This window comes from Myotis myotis, unplaced genomic scaffold (assembly GCF_014108235.1).
Source record: "Myotis myotis isolate mMyoMyo1 unplaced genomic scaffold, mMyoMyo1.p scaffold_m19_p_4, whole genome shotgun sequence".
In the NCBI taxonomy this organism is placed as follows: domain Eukaryota; kingdom Metazoa; phylum Chordata; class Mammalia; order Chiroptera; family Vespertilionidae; genus Myotis; species Myotis myotis.
In genome coordinates, this window is record NW_023416346.1 from 51512663 (window position 1) to 51537516 (window position 24854).

Here is a 24854-nt window from a genome sequence, read left to right on the forward strand (position 1 = left end):
TTTGCTCAGCGACTGCAGCTTCTCCTTGGGCAGCAGACGTGGTGAGTCAGTTCAGGACAAGGCCTAAGACTTCCGGCATTGGGTGAAAGAAAATGGTTCAAACCAAGCCCAGTGCTCACAGATCCACATGAGGGAAAGCTTCCTGAAAGAGCTGGCCACTAAAGCTGCCAGGGAAAGTGCCCCCTCTACTGGTGCGGTGTGAAAACGTCATTAAGGGCCGGCCACTAAAGCTGCCAGGGAAAGTGCCCCCTCTACTGGCGCGGTGTGAAAACGTCATCACTACAGGCCCAGGACCATTGTTCCGTCATTACCAGAAATCAACCTACCTAGTTTCTGTTCTTTAAGCTGCGTTTCCAGAGGTAGGTGAGGGAGATCACCCAGGATTTCAAAACGGATTGAGGTTTCCGACTCCGTCACTGGTGCACTACAGAAGGCTAGTGAAGCGTACCTGGTGGGTTTATTTGAAGGTACTAATCTGTGTACCATTCACACTAAGAGAGTTACCATCATGCCCAAAGATACACAGTTGGCTCGCCAGATACAGGGAGAGAGAGATTAAGTGAAGGTAATTTTTATCGTGTTGTAGCAAATTCTGTAAAATACTTTGGTTTAATTTGTGACCTTTTTTTGTAAGAAATTGTTTATAATATGTTGCACTGTACTTAAGTCATTCCATCTTTCTCTCAGGTTGAATGTGAAAAGTGATTGTTCACACACCTTAGTGATATGAGCACTCTTGCTCAGGAGTGAAAACTTAATGGTATTAAGAAGGGATGGGTGATACTTCTTGCTTCTCATGTTTCTGTATGTTAATGACTTGTTGGGTAGCTATTAAGGTACTAGAATTGATAAATGTGTACAGGAGCTTTTTGCGATAAAACTGGTTATGACTTGATCCAAGTGTTTAACAATTGGGGCTAAGTCTAACAATGCATGTAATAAAATGTAGAATGTAGGATTTTTCAAGGGTGAAGATACAAGTCTTAACCACAGTGTGACTTACAATTTCCTAAAAAAAAAACAAAAGTAACCAGGCAGCTATAGAACACACTATTTGCATTTATAATAGCAATTTTATATATAGTAATGTCAACATTTTTAAATTAAATGTTTTACATTCTCCTGTGGGGCACCTTGTCATTAAGGTGTGTGTAATTTAGGGTCCAGTTGGTTTTCGCCTAACTAAACTGCTCTTGTTTTCATAGTAGTAAAATACTTTGCAAATTATACCTTTCATAAGTTCTTATTCTAGCATATGTTAACTGACCCTCTAGCTGATAAAGTAAACACTAATAGGGGGATTTTATAAAGGCTCTAGAATATAATACTAGTTATTCACACAGTATAATCTGTTGCTAATATTCTGAACTAGTTAGTGCAGCTTTTCTTTGTGTTGTGGTTGGTCTCATAACTAGGTTGACTTTTTTCTCTATCAACAGGAAACAAAACCAAAATTATTTTCTTTGTGGAATTTGTATTATAATAACCCTTAGAGTAAACTTGCTGGGAAGGGGGGCACATAGCTCCTGCTTATTGAATCTCTTCTAGTTAAGATGGCGTCCAGTTAGGTTACATCTGGAATATGGTCCTGGGAAGATCACGTTATAGAGATGGTCTTCAAAATGGTTTTTATACTTATCTTTCTATTGAAGTTTTTAGGTCCTTATGTATGTTGACTAAATTTAAAAATAAACTTGTTTATCTAAAAAAATTCTATCATAAAAATAATTATAAACAGCCCAGCCCATGTTTCTCAGTGTTTGAGCATCGATCCATGAACCAGGAGGTCATGGTTCGATTCCCAGTCAGGGCACATGCCCAGGTTGCAGGCTCGATCCCCAGTAGGGCACATGCAGGGGGCAGCCTATTGATGAGTGTCATCATTGATGTTTCTCTCTCTCCCTGTCCCTTCCTCTCTCTGAAATCAATAAAAACATATTTTAAAAATTATTGCAAACAAATGAAATGATGTAAAGGAAAAAAAAATGACTTAATCCAGCCATACTTTCTGACAATTGTTTTATCTTTTACCCATTCCAACAAATATTTGATGCCATTTCCAAGTTAAAATATTATCAACTAGAGTCCGGTGCACAAAAATTTGTGCACTCAGGGGGAGGGGGGGGGTCCTTCAGCCCGGCCTGTACCTTCTCGCAGTCTGGGACCCCTCGGGGAATGACTACCTGCTGGCTTAGGCCCTCTCCCCAGGAGATTGGGCCTAAGCTGGCTGTCAGACATCCCTCTGGCAGCCCGGGAGCCCTTGGGGGATGTCCACTTGCCAGTGGGGAGCAGGCCTAAGCTGCAGTTGGACATGCTTAGCACTGCTGAGGAGGCAGGAGAGGCTCCCACAACCACCACTGTACTGGCAGCCGTCAGCCTGGCTTGTGGCTGAGCAGAGCTCCCGCTGTGGGAGCGCACTGACCACCAGGGGGCAGCTCCTGCATTGAGCGTCTGCCCTCTGGTGGTCAGTGTGTGTCATAGTGACCAGTCATTCCCAGTCATTTTGCTGTTAGGGTCAATTTGCATATTACCCTTTTATTATATAGAATAGAGGTCTGGTGCATGGGTGGGGGGCAGCTGGTTTGCCCTGAAGGGTGTCCCGGATCAGGGTGGGGGTCCTGCTGGGGTGCCTGGTCAGCCTGGGTGAGGGGCTGAGGGCCGTTTTCAGGCTGGCCACACCCCCTTCAGGGAGGAGGGTCCTGCTGGGGTGGCTGGCCACCCTGAGTGAGTGGCTGATGGCTATTTGCAGGCTGGCCACAGCCTCTTCAGTGTGGGGGTCCCCACTGGGGTGCCTGGCCAGCCTGGGTGAGGAACTGATGGCTGTTTTCAGGCTGGCCACAGCCCCTTCAGTGTGGGTGTCCCCACTGGGGTGCCTGGCCAGCCTGCGTGAGGGGCTGAAGGCCGTTTTCAGGCTGGCCAAACCCCCTTCAGGGTAGGGGGTCCTGCTGGGATGCCTGGCCAGCCTGGGCGAGTGGCTGATGGCTGCTTGCAGTCTGGCCACAGCCCCTTCAGGTTGGGGGTCCCCACTGGGGTGCCTGGCCAGCCTGGGTGAGGAACTGATGGCTGTTTTCAGGCTGGCCACAGCCCCTTCAGTGTGGGGATCCCCACTGGGGTGCCTGGCCAGCCTGGGTGAGGGGCAGAGGGCCATTTTCAGGCTGGCCAAACCCCCTTCAGGGTGGGGGGTCCTGCTGAGGTGCCTTGCCAGCCTGGGTGAGTGTCTGATGGCTGTTTGCCAGTTGGCCAAGCCCCCCAGCCACCCAAGCTCCTGTGGAGGCTGGGTGGAAGCAGGTATTTGGGATTTATTTATCTTCTATAATTGAAATTTTGTTGCCTTGAGCAGAGTTCCACAGCCAGCCAGGGTAGGCGGGAAGCTTGGCTTCCTCCATCCCTGGGGCAACCAAGCCTCCTGCTTGCTCTAGCTCCGTGGCTGCAGGCCGCCATCTTGGTTGGGTTAATTTGCATATAGTCGCTCTGATTGGCTGTTGGGCGTGGCTTGGGGCATAGCAGAGGTGTGGTCAATTTGCATGTTTCTCTTTTATTAGATTAGATAGTCTACATTGTAGTTATTTTCTCACTTCAAGATTATAAGAAGTGTTTCCTCATATTTCCAAGTTAAAGTGAGATACAGAGATAATAAGCCACAATATTAAATGATATTTCCAAGTTAAAGTGGGATACAGAGATAATAAGCCACAATCCTTGCCTCGAATGAGCTTACAGTTTAGATAAGTGATTAAGATAAATTTATACCTGTAAATAATACAAGATAATAATTTTACAGCTATTAGGGAAATCTCTATAGAAGTTCAAAAGAAGACTAGACATTTTAGCTCCATATTGGTGAAGGTATCCTGGAAAAGTTGGCTTTTGAACAGAATTCTAGGTAGAAAGAAGAACATGAATACTTGGTGAAACAAGAAAATGGAATGGCAGTTTTTAAGGTAATAAGTGGTTTATTTGGAGTGGAATACAGGTAAGGAGATACTTTTCCTGTTATCATTTTATAGTAAAACTAGAGGCCTGGTGCACAAAATTCATGCCCTGGGGGGGGGGTGTCCTCAGCTCAGCCTGCACCCTCTCCAATCTGGGACGCCTCGGGGGATGTTTGATATCCCTCTCACAATCTGGGACTGCTGGCTTCTAACCACTCGCCTGCCTGCATGCCTGATTGCCCCTAACTGCTTCTGCCTGCCAGCCTGATCACCCCCTAAGCACTCCCCTGCTGGCCTGATAACACCTAACTGCTCCCCTGCCGGCCCAATCACCCCCACCTGCCCTCCCCTGCAGGCCTGGTTGCCCCCAGCTGCCCTCCCCTGCCGGCCTGATCTTATCCCCAACTGCCCTCCCCTGCCGGCCTGATCTCATCCCCAACTGCCCTTCCCTGCTGGCCTGATCGCCTCTAATTGCCTCTGCCTGCCTGATCACCCCTAACTGCCCTCCCCTGCCAGCCTGATCTTGCCCCCAACTGCCCTCCAATGCAGGCTTGATCTTGCCTCCAACTTCCCTCCTCTGCCAGCCAGTTTGGTTCAGATTGGCCGGTTTCTATGCCAGTCAGCATCAAAAGCTCTGCCTCCTAGGCAGCCATTGGCTCCTCACACTTCACCCAGATTTGGTTCTGGTTGGTCAGTTTCTATGCCAGTAAGTGTCTCTGGGCCTATCAACGGGGCCTGATCGGAAAGGCGAGGCTAATCAGCAGCCCTAGGCCTGGAGAGAAATAGAGGTGTGGCTGCTGGCCAGGCCCGGAGCGAAAGAGAGAGGGAAGTGCTGATCAACAGCTGCCACAGAGGCTACAGATCAGACCCTGCTTCTCTAGTCAGGCCTCTCTCAGCCTGATTCACAGCCCCCTCAGCAGTCAGTGCTGGGTCACCTTGCCTGCTGACTGCAGGACTGACTTCCAGTTGGTCAAGCCTCCAGTAGTGACGGACCCAGGGTTTTTATATATTAGGATACTTAATGGTGCTGATTGGTGTATAAATAGGTGTAGGCATTCTGGAAAGTAATTTTGTAGTATATATTAAGAGCTTCCTTTCCCAGCTGTACCAAACACACCCAAAATCTTCTACCTAGGACCTAGTAATCACACTTTTAGGAAATATGAGGAAATACTTTTTATAATCTTGAAGTGGGAAAATGATCCAAAAGCTACAAAGCAGACTATTGTAATATTTTACTGCTTAAAACCAAAACCAGTATTTGGTCCTAAGCACCCAAAATAAAGAAAAAAGCTATACTTGGAAAAATATTTGTAATACATCAGACAAGGGCTTCCCTCAGTAGACAAAGGGCTGTTATGAATCAATAAAGAAAAATGAATAAGCAAGTGAAGAATGGACAAAGGACTTGAACAAGTCACTCATGTAAGAAATTCAGATATCTATACTAATAAAAGCATAATATGCTAATTAGACCGGACAGCCAAACGACCTTCCGGACGTCATTTCAGAAGAAGCTGTGGCGGCGGGGGCTGAGGCAGAGGTGGTTAAAGGCAATCAGGCAGGCAGGCGAGCGGTTAGGAGCCAGTGGTCCCGGATTGTGAGAGGAATGTCCAACTATCAGTTTAGGCCAAATCCCGTCAGTCAGACATCCCCTGAGGGGTCCCGGATTGTGAGAGGGTGCAGGCCAGGCTGAGGGACCACCCCCCCTCCCCATACACTGGTCCTCTAATAAAATATTTTTATATGTTCATTGAAAATTAAAACTGTTTTTGGTATCTATCAGAGTTCAGTCTAGTGTTGGAGGGGATGTGAGGAAATGGGTACTACTGGTGGGAACGTGAAATGGTATATTCTTTTTAGGAGGGCATTACATTTTTCTTTTGTAAATAAGTTTTAGACTTTTACAAAAGAGTTGCAAAAACAGTACACCATTTCCATGGATCCCTATACCTAGCTCTCTCTAATGTTAGCAACTTACATAATTATGGTACAGTTACCAAAACTGAAGAATTAACATAGGTACAATACTATTAATTAAACTACAGACTTCATTCAAATTTTATCAGTATTTCAAATAACATTTTCTGTTCTGGATCCAATCTAGGATCCCACGTTATATTTAGTTCTCATGTCTCCCTAGTCTTCTCTAATCCATGACAGTTCCTCAGCCCTTGTTTTTCATGACCTTGACAATTTTGAAGAATAGTGGTCAGTTACATTGAGAATGTCCCATGTCCCTAATTTGGATTTACCTAACGTATTTTTTTCATGGATAGATTTAGATTGTGCAATTTGGTCAAGAATACCAAAAAAGCAAAGTTGTATCATTTTCAGTGTCATGTACATCATGTCAGTGTGCCCTATTTCTGGTGATGGTAATCTTGATGATGTGGTTAAAGTGATTGTCAACTGTTTTACTACAGGGAAGTTTTAATTTTTCTCTTTGCAATTAATAAATATTAATTATACTGTTATATTAATATCTATTTGGGGAAGATACTTTTTTTTAAATCCTCACCTGAGGATATTTTTCCATTGATTTTTAGAGAAAGTGAAAGAGAGAAAGACAGAAATATCGATGTGAGAGAAACACATCAATTGTTTGCCTCCTGCATGTTCCCTGCCAGGGCCCAGGCCAGGGAGGAACCTGCAACTGAGGTGCATGCCCGTGACCAGAATTGAACCCTGGGACCCTTCAGTCTGCAGGCCAATGCTCTATCCACTGAATCAAACCAGCTAGGGCTGGGGAAGATGCTTTGAGATCATGAATATATCCAGTTCAACTTTAGACTTTTACTCAACCACTGTTAGCATCCATTGATGGATTTTGCCTGCAGCAATTATTACTGTGGTGTGCTAATGAAGATTTTCTATTGCCTTTATTCCTTCCACATGTATTAATTAGAATTATTCTGTAAGGAACATTGGTCTCTTCTCCCTCATTTATTTATTCATTTAGTCAATTTATTTTTATTAGTATAGCCCCCTGGATATTTATTTTATTCTTTGGGATATAATCTCATAATATCATTTATTTTGTGCAAATTGTATCAGCTTTGATCATTGGGAGATCTTTTGGGTTGGCCCCTGTGTCCTGTTGACACGACCTCATTTTTTTAAAGCACATTCTTACATTCTGACCCCAGAAGATACTAGGCTCACCTTGCATTTTTCCTGCCCTGGCTCTGAAATCAACTAGTTCTCCACCGAACCTTGGTTTCTTTTATTGAAAAATAGTCATTGGAAACCCAAGATCTGGGTGCTGGTATCATCAACTAGGGTATCTCTGCTTTTAGTACCTGAGGACAATTTTAATAGACAAACATCTAAAATGGTTATACCCTTTTGACCTAGCGATTATGTTAGAAATGAATCCTATAGAAGCACTGGCATAAATATATTGCTAAGGATGTTCATTGCTGTATTTCTAATGAGAAATTAGACAAATCCAGTATGTCCATCAATAGGAAAGATTGGTTAGACTTAATTTTGATATGGTCGTACAATAGAATACCGTAGAACTATTAAAAATTATTAGGTAGATCTATGTGTTTTGGCATGGAAAGACATGTAAGAGACCCATTTCTTAAAGAAATTAAAACATGCTATTATTTTTAAAAAATATATTTGTATTTCAGAGAGGAGGGGAGAAGGAAAAGAGAGAAACATCAATGATGAGAGAGAATCATTGATTGGCTGCCTCCTGCATGCCCCCTACTGGGGATCCAGCCTGCAACCTGGGCATTTGCCCTTGACAGGAATCGAACCCAGGACTCTTCAATCTGCAGGCTGATGCTCAATCCACTGAGCCAAACCAGCTAGGGCTAAAATATGCTTTTATAAGTCCCCAAGAGTAACCACCAAAGTCTTCAAAGCTATTATTTCTAGAGGATTGAATAAAAAATATACTTTAATATTATATTTTATGTTTTGTAATGTTTCAGTTTTTTAAACAGCTCGTTGAGATATCATGAATGTTTTAAAAATAGTTTGTTTTTAAGTGTAGTTTTCATCTACTATTACTTATCAATATATGACATATATATTTATCTAACACAAGACCTATAAAAGACCATTGCTTAGAGCAGCCGTGGGCAAACTACGGCCTGTGGGCCAGATCCGGCCCGTTTGAAATGAATAAAACTAAAAAAAAAAAAAAAAGACCGTACCCTTTTATGTAATGATGTTTAATTTGAATTTATATTAGTTCACACAAACACTCCATCCATGCTTTTGTTCCGGCCCTCCGGTCCAGTTTAAGAACCCATTGTGGCCCTTGAGTCAAAAAGTTTGCCCACCCCTGGCTTAGGGAAATGTTTTGTATGGGACTCACCAGAATTTAATTTTTTTTTAAATAAATCTTTATTGTTCAGATTATTACAGTTATTCCTATTTTTTTCCCCCATAGCTCCCCTCCACCTGGTTCCCACCCCACACTCTGCCCTTACCTGCCCCTACTGTCCTCATCCATAGGTGTACGATTTTTGTCCAGTCTCTTCCCCCAGCCCCCACACCCTTTTCTCCCCCGAGAATTGTCAGTCCACTCCCTTTCTATGCCCCTGATTCTATTATATTCTCTAGTTTTTTCTGTTCATCAGATTTTTTATTCACTTGATTTTTAGATTCACTTGTTGGTAGATATGTAATTGTTGTTCATAATTTTTATCTTTACCGTTTTTCTTCTTCTTCCCCTTCTTAAAGAATACCTTTAAGCATTTCATATAATACTGGTTTGGTGGTGATGAACTCCTTTAGCTTTTTCTTATCAGTGAAGCTCTTTATCTGACCTTCAATTCTGAATGATAGCTTTGCTGGATAAAGTAATTTTGGTTGTAGGTTCTTGCTATTCATCACTTTGAATATTTCTTGCCACTCCCTTCTGGCCTGCATAGATTCTGTTGAGAAATCAGCTGACAATTGTATGGGTACTCCCTTGTAGGTAACTGACTTTTTTTCTCTTGCTGCTTTTAAGATTCTCTCTTTGTCTTTTGCCCTTGGCATTTTAATTATGATGTGTCTTGTTGTGGTCCTCTTTGGATTCCTTTTGTTTGGGGTTCTCTGTGCTTCCTGGACTTGTAAGTCTATTTCTTTCACCAGGTAGGGGAAGTTTTCTGTCATTATTTCTCCAAATAGATTTTTAATATCTTGCTCTCTCTCTTCTTCTGGCACCCCTATAATTCTGATGTTGGTACGCTTGAAGTTGTCCCAGAGGCTCCTTACACTATCTTGATATTTTTGGATTCTTTTTTCTTTTTTCTTTTCCGGTTGGGTATTTTTTGCTTCTTCATATTTCAAATCTTTGACTTGATTCTTGCAATCCTCTAGTCTGCTGTTGGATCTCTGTATATTATTCTTTATTTCATTCAGTGTATGCTTAATTTCTAGTTGGTCCTTTTTCATATCCTTGAGGGTCTCACTAAATTTATTGGCGGTTTCTAGAAAATTCTTGAAAAACCTTATAATCGTGGTTTTGAATTCTATATCCAGTAGTTTGCTTTCCTCCATTTCTGTCATTTGTGATCTGTTTGTTTGTCTCCGTATTTTGGCTGCTTCCCTGTGTTGATATACTGGCTTTGTGTGCTAGGTGTCCTATAGGGCCCAGTGGCTCAGCCTCCCCACTTACCTGAGGTGGACACTCTTGGTGCATCCCTTTGTGGGCTGTGTGCACAGTCTTGTTGTAGTTAAGCCTTGATTGTTGTTGGTATCACTGGGAGGAATTGACCTCCAGGCCAATTGTCTGTGAGAATCAGCTGTGTCTGCAGTGGGAAAACTTCTGTGCTGGAGACACCCTTTTGGGGCAAGACTTGCTTCAGTGGGGCTTTGGTGCTCACTGAGTCTGCCCCCTGAGTGTGTCCCTTATGGATCTGAGGAATTTTAATCTGGATGGTCCCACTCTGACCACTGGGTACACTGGCTCTTGGATCTCTAAGGAGGTGCTAATTTAGCCTCTGCCTGAGGCTACCCAGCAGGAGCTACGGAGAGATCTGCAGATTCCTCTTCCTTGTTTGGGGTTTGGAGGTGCTCAGATGAGGCCCAGCTGTGAAGCAATGCAAGCTGCTGTGGGGCCTTGGGTCTTCTTTTGGATGTTCTGGTTCTCTCTGACCCAGCTGCAGTTTGTTAGGTAATTTTAGATCTCAAAGGGCCAGGTCATTCATATGCAAAAGCCTCTGCTGGCAGCTTGGGTGGGGCAGGGTCTCAGGGAATCAACAGGGCAGAGCAAACAGCTATGGCTGGTCCTCAGTCCTGCCCTAAGAGGCCCCCGGGTCTCAGTGTCCCACGGTAATCGCTGCAAGCACCTCTGAGAAAGCTGCCCTCGAGTTTTGCCCGCTGCCAGACAGTCCAGTTTCTCTCCGTATGAGTCTGGGTCCCCAGAGACTTGCCTGGAACTGGAGTCAGGGCCGTCGGGAGCTTGAGACTCCCTCCCGATTGAAAAAGACACCGGCGTCCTCTGTTGCCAGCCCTTTCCGCGTGCACCTCCGTACCTCTGCACTTTACTTCCACACCTTCTCTGAGTCTCAGTGTGCTTTTCTCTTTCCTTCTAGTTGTAGAATTTCCACTCAACCAGCCTTCCTGTGGTTCTGGGTGATGTCTGTTTTGTCTTTAGTTGTAGTTTTGAAGTGGTTGTTTGAGGCAGCAATTTCAGGTGTTTACCTATGCCACTATCTTGGTTTCTCTCCAGAATTTAATTTTAGATTTGAACATTAAGTGCTTAGGGCTTTGTTAATATTTTTTACTCATTTCTGAAACATTTGTTTTTAAATTTATTAAGATTGGTCCTTGATATTAAGTAGAGGAGAAAGATTCATCATGCTTGAAATATTTCCAACAGATGCTATCACAAGTTTAGTATTTACTTTACTTCTGAAGAATGTTTTTAAAGTATTGGTTAACAGAATAACTTATTTACAGAGAGGGCAAAAACTAAGCACATTAATGGTTTGTTTTTTGTCTCAAAATATGAGGGTTTTCTGAAGTTGTTTGGATTTGTATTTCTTTTTCCTTAATCACTCTGTTAACTGCACGGATGCTGTTTTTCTCCCTGGTATTCATTCAGTGAATAAGGCTTTCTTAGTACTGCCTTATCCCCCAATTAAAAGATGATAAACTCTAGATCATGTATTATCTCTTTTTTTCATACCACCAGGTGATAAGTAATATGTTGTGTTATGCTGGCAGCAGCTTTGTGTCATTTTCTCTTGTGCTTGATTTAATCTCACGGTATTTTGTTACAGTAACATGCTGTACTTTCTAATCATCAAGTATTATGCACTGTATGTAATTGTATGTGCTACACATTTATACGTCTGGCAGTGAAGTAGGTTTGTGTACACCAGTATCACCACAAACAGGTGATTATTACATTGTGCTACTAAGTCATGATGTTACAACATCACTGGGCAATAAGAATTTTTCAGCTCCATAATAATCTTATAGGATCACCATTGTATATGTGGTCCACTGTTGACTGAAATGTTGTTAAATGCAGCACATGACTGTACAATGGGGCCTTGACTTACGAGTGTCCCGACTAACGAGTTTTTTAAGATACCAGCTGTCTCTAGGCCGATTTTTTGCATTGAGTTGACAGAGTAATTTGAGTTAATGAGCTCCTTAACGAGCTTGGTCTCAGAACAAATTAAACTTGTAAATCAAGGCCCCACTGTATATGAAGTTACCCTCCTTTTGTGTTAATATAAAATGTTAGCCCTCTGGGAGAAAGATAAGAAAATGTTAAATAGCATGCTTTCTATTTATAAGTAGTCTTAACCATTTATAGTCACACATGTACTGATACTATTGCCAGCACTCCCTCCCCAAAAGTAGATTACGGATAGTAACTTGATGTTGGAAAGTAGTTATATTAAACAAGAACAAAAGGCATACTCTGTTAGTAATAGGCCTGGTTATAAATCATTCTTTACTTCATTCTTATAATCTTCTAATGGTAACAAAGGAGAAAATTAACTGTCCTAATAGCAGCTAGTGTGGATGTTAATTTTAGGACTTGGCGTTGGAGTATCCAGATTTAAAAAATTGAAGGGTTATTCTCATAATCGTATGCAAGTAGTACTGAGTGCTACTGAAAGGAAATAAAAGTTTAGTTCTTCTGAATCATAATATCATGCCCAGGAAACCCCAGGGGTTTTGGAATGTAAGTAAGCAGTACCAAATCACTAAAGGGCCTTATTATACGGTGTGAGTATTCAGATCGTAAGTAGTTTTCTCTTGCAAATTCCAATATAGGTTAATCCTCAACTGCAAACATACCCCTAAACCTTCATAGTGTATATATTTTGAAGAACATCACAAAACTTATGTGTGTATTCCTTGAGGCGGGATAAAAATATCTTTAGATTTCTACCTAGACCAGTGTTAATTTGGAAAGAGCCTTGTACTATTTAAAGGAAATTTTTCATTTTTTATTTTGATGGGAAAAGGGGTCCCTGCAGATATTTGGGGGTGAGAATGTCTGACTATTTTTCTGTGGTCAGCCTTTGTCTGTGTCTCTGAACTTAGCTCCTATCCTGACTCTGGAGGAATAAGGGGTACAAATAAAACCATCAAGGTCATGACTACAACTTCTTTCATTTTATTTTTTATTGAGATATGATTGACATATAGCATTGTGTAAATATAAGGTATACATTGTGTTACTTTGATACATTTATATATTGTAATACTAGAAGCCCGTTGCATGAAGATTCGCACAATAGGCCTTCCTTCCCCTGGCTACCGGCACGGGTTTTCCTCCGGCACCCAGGACCCAGGCCTTTGGTCCGGCCGCAGCGAGGCTTGGCTTCTCCACTGCTTCGCTGTGGTTGGAGCCTTCAGTCTTCACTCTGCACCTCCTTATGCAAATTAACCGCCATCTTTGTTGGGTTAATTTGCATAATCACTCTGATTGGCTGGTGGGCATAGCAGAGTGACACCAATTTGCATGTTTCTCTTTTATTAGTGTAGATGATTACTACCATACTTTAGGTAACACCTCCATCATGTCACATAACTATCACTTCTTTTTAGTGGTGAGGATATTTAAGATCTAATCTCTTAGCAATTTTGAAGCTGTTATATAGTATTGTTGCCTATAATCACTATGCTATATATTAGATCTTCATAAATTATTCATCTTCTAGTTGCAAATGCGTACCCTTTAACAAAATGTCCATGTTTTCCCCCTAACCCCCAGCTCCTTGTCACCACCATTCTACTCTGTTTCTATGCCTTCAGCTTTTTTAGATTCTACATATAAGTACTATCATACAATATTTGTCGTTCTCTCTCTGGCAAATCTCACTAAGTATAATGCCCTCAAGTTCCATATATGTTGCAAATGGCAGGATTTCCTTCTGTCTCATTTCTGAATCATATTCCATTGTATATGTATGACATATCTTCTTTATCCATTCTTTTGTTGGCGGACACTTAGGCTGCTTTCATATCTTGGCTATTGTGAATGAATGCTGCAGTGAGAAACGGGGTGCAGATAACTTTGATATCCTGTTTTCATTTTCTTTGGATATATACCCAGAAGAGGCATTGCTGAATCATATGATAGATCTATTTTTAGTATTTTGAGAAGCCTCCATAATATTTTTCATAGTGGCTGCGTCAATTTACATTCCCACCAAAAGTGCATAGGGTTCCCATTTCTCCACATCCTTGCCAGCACTTATTATCACTTGTCTTTTTTTATAATGATTATTATAACAGATGTGATGTGCTATCTCATTGTGGTTTTGATTTGCATTTTCCTGGTGGTTAGTGAGGCTGAGCATCTTTTCATGTCTGTTGTCCATCTGCATATATTTGAAAAAATGTCTATCAGTTCCTCTGCTTATTTTTAAAAATTTATTTATTGTCTAAAATTTTACATATGCCTCATTTTTCCCCAATTGACCCCCTCAGCCATTCCCATCCCAGGCAAGCCCCCACCGCCCCAGTGTCTGTGTTCATTGGTTATGCTAATATGCATGCATACAAGTCCTTTAGTTGCTCTCTAACCCCTCTCCCCTGTCATTTGTCTCTGGATCTATTCTTGTTCATCAAATTTTATTGATCATTATATCCCACATATGAGTGAGATCATGTGATATTTATCTTTCCCTGACTGGATTATTTTGCTTAGCATAATGCTCTCCAGTTCCATCCATGCTGTTGCAAATGGTAAAAGTTCCTTCTTTTTATAGCGGCATAGTATTCCATTGTGTAGATGTACCACAGTTTTTTAATCCACTCATCTGCTGGTGGGCACTTAGGTTGTTTCCAAATCTTAGCTATTGTAAATTGTGCTGCTATGAACATAGGGGTGCATATATCCTTTCTGATTGGTGTTTCTGGTTTCTTGGGGTATATTCCTAGAAGTGGGATCACTGGGTCAAATGGGAGTTCCATTTTTAACTTTTTGAGGAAACTCTATACTGTCTTCCACAGTGGCTGCACCAGTCTGCATTTCCACCAGAAGTGGGGTTACTTTTTCTCCACATCCTCGCCAGCACTTACTATTGCTTGTCTTTTTTTATATATAATGGTTATTATAACAGGTGTGACATGCTATCTCATTGTGGTTTTGATTTGCATTTTCCTGGTGGTTAGTGAGGCTGAGCATCTTTTCATGTCTGTTTGCCATCTGTATATACTAGCATATGAAAAAAGTGTCTATCAGTTCCTCTCCTTATTTTTTAATCTTGCTATTTTCTCACAGAATTTGAACTGCTATTTCTTAGAGTCAGGCTTAGTTACTTTTCTGAATTCCTAATAGTACTACTTCCAGTTTAGACACTCATCTCTAGTCATTTCTTGTTTTTCTTTTGGTACATGGCTTATCATGATCCAAGGTGCACAGGTAATATGTAACAGCACTTGAGGGTTTTTTTTTAAGGGATTCTTTTTTTCGTGTCGTTATACCCATGAATGTTGTCTCTTATTGCAGATTGAAATCGCGAAAAAATACACGTGTTCTTCTTAAGAGGAAAAGAGGTAATCTGTAAGTATTTGTTCTTTAAAAATTCTAAACTTGCAATTATATCAGCTTTTGGAGAAAATTAACTGCCCATAATAACAGGTATCTTGACTATTTTTATAGTGGAAAAACCCTGCCACTATTTATGTTTGTGTTAAAAGAAAGGCAGCATTTGGAAAAGTAATAGGAAAACTTTACCCAGTACAACTCCTAAGATTTAAATCACCTGTAACTAATTTATAAAAGGAGAAGTGATAATTAATATCTAAATAAAATATTTTTCTTTGAGTAATACTAAAAAAAAACGGAGTAGCAGATTGCACTTCCAATCTACTTAGGCTTATAGGCTGTGTGTGCTTTTGGCAAACTATTTAGCTTCTCTGTCTCAATTTCCTCATCTGTAAAATGGGCTTAATGGTAAGTGTCCAGTGAATGGTTCATTATTATTGATGAAGTTACATCTGTGGTAGTGTACACTTTCCTCCATTAAATTGAAGTTTACTCTAGTTACTATTTCTTAAACTAATTATATTTCTGATCTTCAAAAATTTAAGTACTAGCACTATGCTTCACAGAGGCACCTATTCTAGACAATAATATAGAATAAAAGAAATACAACAAATTACCTAAATTTAGAATCATAGTGTTTGAGCCTTGGACCTTGAAAATTACCTAGTCTAGGAGTTCTCAAACATTGATTTTTAGACCAGTGCTGGTCAGTGAAGAATTTTTACTGATCCATGGTGAAGCATGGAAAATAAGGACAATAGGCCATGAGTTTTTTGAAGCTAATTTTTTTCCATTTGAAGGATTACTTCTTATTATTAGATATAGAATATATATCTAAATGTGTATATATATATATATATATATATATATATATATATACTAATAAAAGAGAAAAATGGTAATTGGCGTACGGCGCTACCCTTTTCATTGGCTAATCAGGGCTATATGCAAATTAACTGCCAACTAAGATTGACAGTTAACTGCCAACTAAGATTGGCAGTTAACTGCCAACAAGATGGCGGTTAATTTGCATATGTAGGCACAGTGCAGGGAGGCGAAAGGGAAAGCAGGAAGAAGCCCCCTGCCACTGACAGTGATCGGAAACCCAGGGGGGAGCTAAGAGCTGGGGGGCAGGGCAAAGGCGGCCCTGGGGCCGCCTTTGCCCTGCCCCCCAGCCATGATCGGAGAATCAGGCGCCTTTGCCGCCCTGGCCAGTGATAGCGGGAAATAGGGGTGGAGCCAGCGATGGGAGCTGGGCACGGTCGAAGCTGGCAGTCCCAGGAGCTAGGGGTCCCTTGCCTGGGCCTAAAGCGGAGCCCACAATCGCGGGGCCGCTGCAGCTGCGGGTCCCGCTGCCCGGGCCGGACGCCTAGGCCAGAGGCATTAGGCCTGGGCAGGGGCGGAGCCTGCAACCGCGGGGAGCTGGGGGTCCCCTGCCCAGGCCTGACACCTCTGCCGGAGGCCTCAGGCCTGGTCAAGGGGCCGATCCGGTGATTGGTGATCAGAGGGTGATGAGGGTCAACTCCTCTGGCCGAGGCATCAGGCCTGGGTGGGGGGCGGAGCCGGGGATTGGGGGGATATGGTGGTCCCCTTGCCCAGGCCTGAAGCCTGGGCCAGAGGCCTCAGGCCTGGGCGGGGGTCAGAGCCAGTGATCGGGGGGAGATGGGGGTCCCCTGTCCAAGCCTGACACCTCTGGGGAGGCGTCAGGCCTGGGCAAGGGGCCGATCCTGCGATTGGAGGGTGATGGGGGTCAACGCCTCTGGCCGAGGCATCAGGCCTGGGCAAGGGGCCGATCCTGCGATTGGAGGGTGATGGGGGTCTACGCCTCTGGCCGAGGCATCAGGCCTGGGCAAGGGGCCGATCCTGCGATTGGAGGGTGATGGGGGTCAACGTCTGAGGGCTCCCAGTATGTGAGAGGGGGCAGGCTGGGCCGAGGGACACTCCCCCCCCCCCCCACACACACACCCAGTGCACGAATTTCGTGCACCGGGCCCCTAGTATATATATATATCAATCAATCCTCAAATATTAGTACTAGCTATATATATATTAGAAGTTTGGGGAGTTAAACATGTCTGTATTTTATGAAATGATTTTGGGGAGTTAATTTTGGGGAGTTAAACATGTCTGTATTTTATGAAATGATTGTGATAGTAAGTGGTAGGTATTATGTTTATAATGTTCATACCTGGCAAGAAGTTGACAGCTATGTTATTCCCTTCACCATCCTTCTTTCTTAATAAATTTTTTACTGGTCTGTGATCCTAAAATCTGAATCCAACTTTCTCATTTTGTAGATGATGAAACAGAGGAGCAATTATTTAATTTGTTTCAGGTATTATAGCTCAGCAAGCTGCTGAACCAGGATCAAAACCCTGTATACAATGCTGCCTCTCTCGTATTTCTGGTCTTCTGAGAATTGCTTTCATTACAATAGGTTATGAAGTTGAAACAAAAAATCTACTAGTTTGTATGTGCTGGTAACATTTTGAATTTCAAGTGTAAAGAAATTAGAAAGAATTAAGATTCTTCTATCACTAAAGTCTACTTTCTAGCCTGCATTAGAAAAATCTTAAATATGGCCAAAGGTTTTCATCAGCAGGCCAGAATTAGATGTCTCTGAATTCAGCTACTTAGGCAACATACTACCCTGTCATTGACAAAGGAGGCATGATATCAATAAGGTTAGCATTTCCTTTGGGAAAGAGACAATGGTGTCTTTATGAGGGCAGTAGTTTTCAGGCTTCTAAAGTTAACTTATTTACCCACAGAGAGTCTGCTTGCGTCCTCGTGCCTCTCTCTCCCTCTCCCTCTTCCCCTCCCCCTCCCTCTCCCTCTCCCCCTCTCTCTCAATAAAAATCTATAGCGGTTGACCTGCAGCCCACCTAAATGTATAAGAAAAAACTACCAAGGTTTAGAGTAAGAGTTAGCAAAACCATTAGCAGGAACATCTTGCCAGTGTTTTTAGAAGTTTATAGCCACATTGGAGTGTCTGTGACAATTTAGAGACTCCATTGGCATACCTTTGCCTTGGCTATCCCAAAATACACTTCAAAACAGAAATACCTAATTATCTCCCTTGCCTCACTCACCTTAGGAAAGCATGCCTAGGCCAGGTAAAGAAATGGACATGAAGGGAGAGAAGATAGTGGAAAATATATCCCCACTCCTAACATGGAGACATGAACTCTAGGAGTCCTCTCCAATGGCTACTTATAATGGGCTTGATGTAGCTTCCTTTTTTAGTTAAGAATTATCTCACCCTAATAAATTTAATTTAAAAAAGAATTCTTTAATTTCTAAAACATCAGACACACCCATAATGAAATGTTAAGAATATAAATACATTTTGAGTTACCTGCTGCCTTGGAATATCTGTGTTCTCGTCTTTGCTAGTACTAATATTTGAGGGTTGATTGAATGGGCCATAAGATTTCCATCTTCAACACATTTATCCATTTTTAAGTTCTTTTATTAGTCTCATTTATAAGGTGTATTTAATACTGAAGAGCAGAGTGAGCTTTTTTTAAAATTTATTTTTAAACCATGATACAGTTTCACATTATACTGGCCAGGTAGCTGACTTACTCAGTTCAGTGGTTTATTAGGTCATTTTGTAAGAAATGGTTTAAGACTACATGGTTGTATGATTTTTAACAGTATGAAGGACCAGGAAGCAACATTAACAAAGAGCTAACCTTTTAAACTGGCACCTCCTCTAACAAATGTAGAGAGTAAATCATGTGGCACTATTACTGCTAGTGACAGATTTATTTTTTTGAACTTGCACTTCTGGTTGGTAGCCCACGGTTGTATTATTGCGTTATGATAAGTAGGTAAGATGACAATAGATAGATATACTCTGTACAGTAGTCCTACCTCATTCACGGAGGAAATGTTCCAAGACCCCTGGTGGATGTCAGAAACCACAGTTAGTACCAAACTCTTATATATACTGTGTTTTTTCTGTACATAGATACCAATGGTAAGGCTTATCCATTAGACACAGTAAGAGATTAACAACAATAACTAATAATAAAATAGAACAATTATAACAATAAAATAAATGTTACTTGAACACAAGCGTTGTGCTATCTGCTTCCCATCTATAGCACTGAAACCTTTATATTTCTCACCAAACATATAACTCCCAAAACTTAGTTTTCTCTCTTTTCATGATGTCTAATAAAGTTGGGTTGTAACATCATGTTTGTCAGTAGGTACCACTTCTAGCATAATTTATCCTCAAAATTCCTTTATATAAGCTTTGGATTACAATTAACTCCCAACCTTAGAAAGTTCCATATTAAAAAATGATTTTGTGATCACTGAAATAAGGAAATACATGCACACAGTGTGTGGGATGTTTATAGGCAGCAACACTGTCTCATAGATTGCCTAATTTCAACACAGATAGATAAGATCCCAATTATACCATTCTGTGACCTAGAAAAAACATCATCTGATGCCTACTGGAAAGTTCTTAAAGGCATTATGGGCGGGAACTTGTACTTAGAGTATGAAAGATCATCTTCAACATGGCAGCTAAGGTGCTTTCTTCTCTGGGAAAAGCTGGGAAGAGACTGGCAGGATGGCAGCTTCAGCAATTACTATCTCTCCAGGTGATGAAGTAAACAGGTTTGGCTAATCTTTGTTAGAGATGTACCCAAAGATCAGTCATAGTTGTTAGATACTTCCAGTCAAAATAGCTAGGCACAGGTGCAATGTGTTGATACAGGGCATCTATAGTATTCACCCTGAGTTTTTATTTTGTTTTGTTTTTCAGTTTTCAAGTGTATTATTATAATTTATTATAACAATCAATGGATGTATTTATTATAGTTTTCAAATTCATTATAATTATTGGGTTTAAAGTTTGATTATATAAGCTATTTCATAGTGATTATATTGGTCTACCAATTTGAGTCAGATAAGACTTACAAGGATCAGACAGAAGTAAATTTCACGTGATTATTCAGTCTTGTAGACTGATAGCAAAAGATCTTGCTAGCTACTCTCAATGCCTTTTATTTTCTTAAAATATTAAGTTTTTATTAATATAAAATTAATTATATTGTAATATAGCTTCTATAAAGTTTGATTTTATTAACCAAATGCAGCCATTCTTTTTTTAACATAGTATTTGAACCTTATCCTGTACATTTTAAAATGATTTGGAACTTTTTAATAGTGTGTGAAAGAAAATAGGATTTTGAAAAAAGCACTCCATCCTTTACAAAAGTCTTGGTGGTGCAACATCTGTGGAGAAATATGCTATTTTAAAGTACAAGTGCGATATGTATGTTATTTGTTTAATCTCTTGAAACTTTTATAATAGTTTTCTGATTCAATCCTAATCTTTTCAGAAGGCTAACGAGTTACCTCTTTATTTGGTAAATTACCCTTTAATGATGTGTGACTTGAAAAATGTAATTTCTTGACGTAGCACTTACATAGTTAAGCATTGATTTTCAAATAGATATTTTTTACACTTTTATAAAGTCTTATGTTAAGGACAGATTAATTTGTCCATACTGCGTGTTTCAGCTTGGCAGGTGTATGGGTCCTTGCTTGCACCTTTAGTCCATTTCCTAAAACTTCTGAAATTGTCTTGGCCTTATATGACTTCAGTTTATTAGTTTCTATCATTCTTAAATTGATGATATGTCTGTCATATGCTTCTGGGGATGATGATTTCTTTTAAATTTGGACTTTAATCAGTATGTAATATTTGTTTCCTTTGTATACTAGAGCTTAATGTATCACTAATGCTTTTTGCATTTAGCCTAATTATCTCAGAACTTTTGAAGTAACTGGAATGAAATAGTTACTATTAAGTTTGGCCTCAAAACCAAAAAGAAAAAAAAATTGCATTTGATTTTCCACTAAAACTTCTAGAACTTACTAGACATCTAAACGGACCCCCCCACCCCCAATTTGAGTCAAATAAAACTTACAAGGAGCAGACAGATGTATAAAAAAACCTACATTGATTTGTAGGACAGATCAGTGCTCAAAATTGTTGCCAAGATTTCTTTATATACAAAGTTTGTCACTCTTACCAATTTAGATTATACCAATATGACTAGGGTCATAGACAATGTAGCTGAAAACATGAACTTTACAATCAGGCAGACTGGAGTCAAAAATCCCTACTTAGTTATGTTATCTTGGGCAGATTATTTAATGTCTCAGATTGTTACATCAGCAGGAAAATGAGGATACTACCTTAAAGGGGTTTTCTGAAGGATTAAATAAAATAATATATGCATAGGATTGAGCACAGTGCCTGGCCCATAGTAAATGTTCAATAAGTGGTTATTAATATGCTTTCCATATAGAAAGGTAAACATCATGAACAGTCAACTATTCCATGACTAAAGATGATGTTCTGCCCCTTTCTGGCTGATCTATAATAATAAAAGTATAATATGCTAATTAGACCAGATGACCTTCCAGACGAGGTAGCCACTGTGGCGGCAGGGTGAGGAATATTGGCCTGCTCCTTCCCAGTTTGGCCTCCATCATCTCTCAAGGAATGGTTTTTAAATGAAAGAAATAATAGCCCATTATAAATGCTGATGGGAACAATTCAGTAGATCAGGAAAAATCAATGAGGCAAGAGTGGGGAGAATCCCAGGAAGAATCCATAGAGCAGAACCTCCAGGTTTTTATTGTACGACAAGGTGTCATGCATGAGTGAAGGGGGTTGGCCTTACCTGAGAGCCTCTCCAGTTCATCTATAGTCACAGGAGTGAAAAGAGCATGCTTAGTAGGTGGGCAGATGCAGTGGTGGGCAGTGGGAGTGTGTGGAATTGCTTTTCCAACTTTTTTTTAGTTTTCTCAGCAAAATAGTGAGCCAGGTTGGCAGCTTAGAATGAGGGTGCAGGGAGAATATTGGCATTCTGGGGAGAGAAGAAGGCATGAAACCCTGGAGAGTGGGCCAGTGCACGGACTAGTCAGTGCAGTACCGCCCACTTGAGGGAGCAATCGCAAATTTAAAGGGGGACATTCAGCACAGTCAAGTTTTTCTCCAGTGAAATTCAGCTGTGTTGGATATAGGTGCTGATTGGGTAGAGAACTGGGCTTAACCAAGTCATGGTTTATCCGCTACATACAGCAAAGAGGGAGGCAAGACTGTTAAGTATGTTCCAGGGACTGATTATTATTGCCCATGGAATTTAAGCTGGATAAAATGAAGGATTCCATCAACAATACCATGCAGTAGGTACTACAAGTAGTATTCCTCTTTTCTTATGGTGCCACTGATACAGAGCTTTTCAGTGAGAGGTCATGTAACTTTTTCAGACTCACACTTCATAGCAGACACTGGGGTTAGAACCCAGATCTCCTAACTGTTCAACCCATTTACCACCTACATATGCATGTGCATGTGCCTCTCAGAGTATAGTTGTAATCTAGTAAAGTTGACTCTGGAACAATTCAATTTACCCCTTGCTCTGGTTCATAAAAGTGGAGTAGCACTTTACACGGAGAGCATTAAAGCATCTGCTACACTACTTGCTTCATTTCCAATACATACTGCACTGTTTGCTGCATTAATTTGCTCATCCATTTGTTCTGTCTGATAGGACTGTCCTCATTTCTTAATCATCACCCTCTCCTTTTGAAAACATAGGCATCCTTCACACCCACTTCAAATGCTATGTTGTTGTTGTTTTGTGAAACCTTTCTGGATGGTTCTACTTTCTTCCTCATCTCTTCTCCCCCCCCCCCTTGAATATGTTTAGCATTTTGTTCTTGTTTCTCTTATGGGATTTATCACATTCTATCTTATATATTTGTGAACTAATGTCCTGGCCCCTCCCATATATATGAACATATGTACATTGCATACATAGAATGCAGGGCATGCTTTACTCATCTTTGTATTAAGTGCTCTAAACTTACACATAGTAGGTGTTCAAATCTTACTTTTAAGTGAATTGATCAGTAGATGTGAGTATAACCCTGGAAAACTTTTGACAAGGAAGGATTTTAAGATGATAGGCAAAACTGAACAGAGGCTAGCTGGTGGGCTTGAAACAGCACCAGAATTGGAGATGGGCCTCTGTTATAATTTGCACTATCCCTGGTTTGCTTCTCTGTGAAATAAGGGATCAGACAATATCAGTGGTTAAAATATTCAGCTGAACTGGAGGTTCCAAGGAATCCCTTCAGGGGCTTTCACAGCCTCAACCACCAAAGAAGCTCTGCCTTTTACTTTTATCTATATTTGTATTTTCATATCCATATAAAAATGTATTCAGATGAATGAACGTCACTACACTAGAAATACTTAGAAAAGCTTTGGATGAAATGATATCTCTGATGTCTCCTCACTTGAATGTTCTTTGAGCCCTGCCTACTGTGTGTGTGTGTGTGTGTGTGTACATAAATGTGACTCTGTACTATGATAATTTAAGTAGAAAACATTTCCCTACCTTCAAGGCTTAAGGTAAACATGTATAAAATATTAAGCATATATAATAACATAAATGACTAAAAATCATACAGTACATTTTATTTTTTTATATTTTATTGGTTTTTTACAGAGAGGAAGGGAGAGGGATAGAGAGTTAGAAACATCGATGAGAGAGAAACATCGATCCGTTGCCTCCTGCACACCCCCTACTGGGGATGTGCCCGCAACCAAGGTACATGCCCTTGACTGGAATCGAACCTGGGACCCTTCAGTCTGCAGGCCAACGCTCTATCCCAGTGATGGCGAATCTATGACACGCGTGTCAGAGGTGACACATGAACTCATTTTTTTAGTTGATTTTTCTTTGTTAAATGGCATTTAAATATATAAAATAAATATAAAAATATAAATCTTTGTTTTACTATGGTTGCAAATATCAAAAATTTCTATATGTGACACGGCACCAGAGTTAAGTTAGGGTTTTTCAAAATGCTGACACGCCAAGCTCAAAAGGTTCGCCATCACTGCTCTATCCACTGAGCCAAACCAGTCAGGGCAATACAGTACAGTGTAAATCCAACTAGATTATAAAGCCTTTCAAAAACTGCCTTCTGCTTCTTTTTATGTCTTCAGCTCCAAGTCTGACAATTTCTGAAATGAGAATGAGGTGGTACTCACCTCTTAGGGGCACTTCTTCAATTGGAGACTTTTTTTCTAGTATTGTCCCTGAGAATTTATATGTTGAAACAAATATTATTTTAGTTTAACTCAATTTTTATAGTCCTTTATAATAACAGGAAGGAATTTTTAAAATTGTGTGTGTTTAGATAGATTATCTGTATCTTTTAACGTTTATTACGGGGTATTATAAAGTATTTGGTATAAGAAAGAGGTGTTGTGTTTGATAGACTTGAGAACTAATGGTCTATGCTCTATGCTTGGGTGCTTAGATGTTTGGAAATGATGGTACAATCAAGGATCAGAATGAGTGGTTGACATTTCAAGTGATGTAGGAAATTAGAGAATGGAAAGATTTGTTGATCTGGGTAGTCATGAAATGTCTGATGAAGGAGAGGTGTTGTTAGAGGGGATCTTCGATATTGAGGACCAGGCTCTGTGATAGACATTTGACATACCTTTTCTTAAAGAAATGAATGACCAGACTTCTGAGAGAGACTGAGAGAGCTATTTTTAGGGAGGGGAAAAATAACAAAATTTGAAGTTGGAAGGGCACCAGGAAATCATCTAGGTCAGAAATTCTTAGTTTAGAGTTGGTGTCACCCTTTGGAGTTCATGGATATGTTTCAGGGATTCCCCTGAAATTGTGTGTAATGTTTTGCATATTTTTCTTAGGGGAATTGGGTTTATAGTTCTCACTGGATTCTCAAAGGGATCTATTACCTCTAAGTAAGGGCTATTGATCTAGTCTTAACTTAAGCTCAGACAGCTGGCTTTGCTCAAGGTTATACAGCCAGTTAGTGAACAAGATGGGGACTGAAACCCACGTCTTTTCACTTGAAGT

General features: G+C 40.6%; 1 protein-coding gene across 5 annotated transcripts in view; it reads left to right on the forward strand.

The window, feature by feature from the left end:
* Window positions 1–24854, forward strand: part of ACSL4 (acyl-CoA synthetase long chain family member 4) — an 88401-nt gene that overhangs the window by 26296 nt on the left and 37251 nt on the right. For 3 of the 5 annotated variants that reach the window (XM_036303980.1, XM_036303981.1, XM_036303982.1), the window contains exon 2: window positions 14869–14922. The gene's annotated coding sequence lies outside the window, so the exon portion shown is untranslated. The remainder of the gene's footprint in view (window positions 1–14868; window positions 14923–24854) is intronic. The other 2 variants (XM_036303983.1, XM_036303984.1) reach the window with 1 other exon arrangement.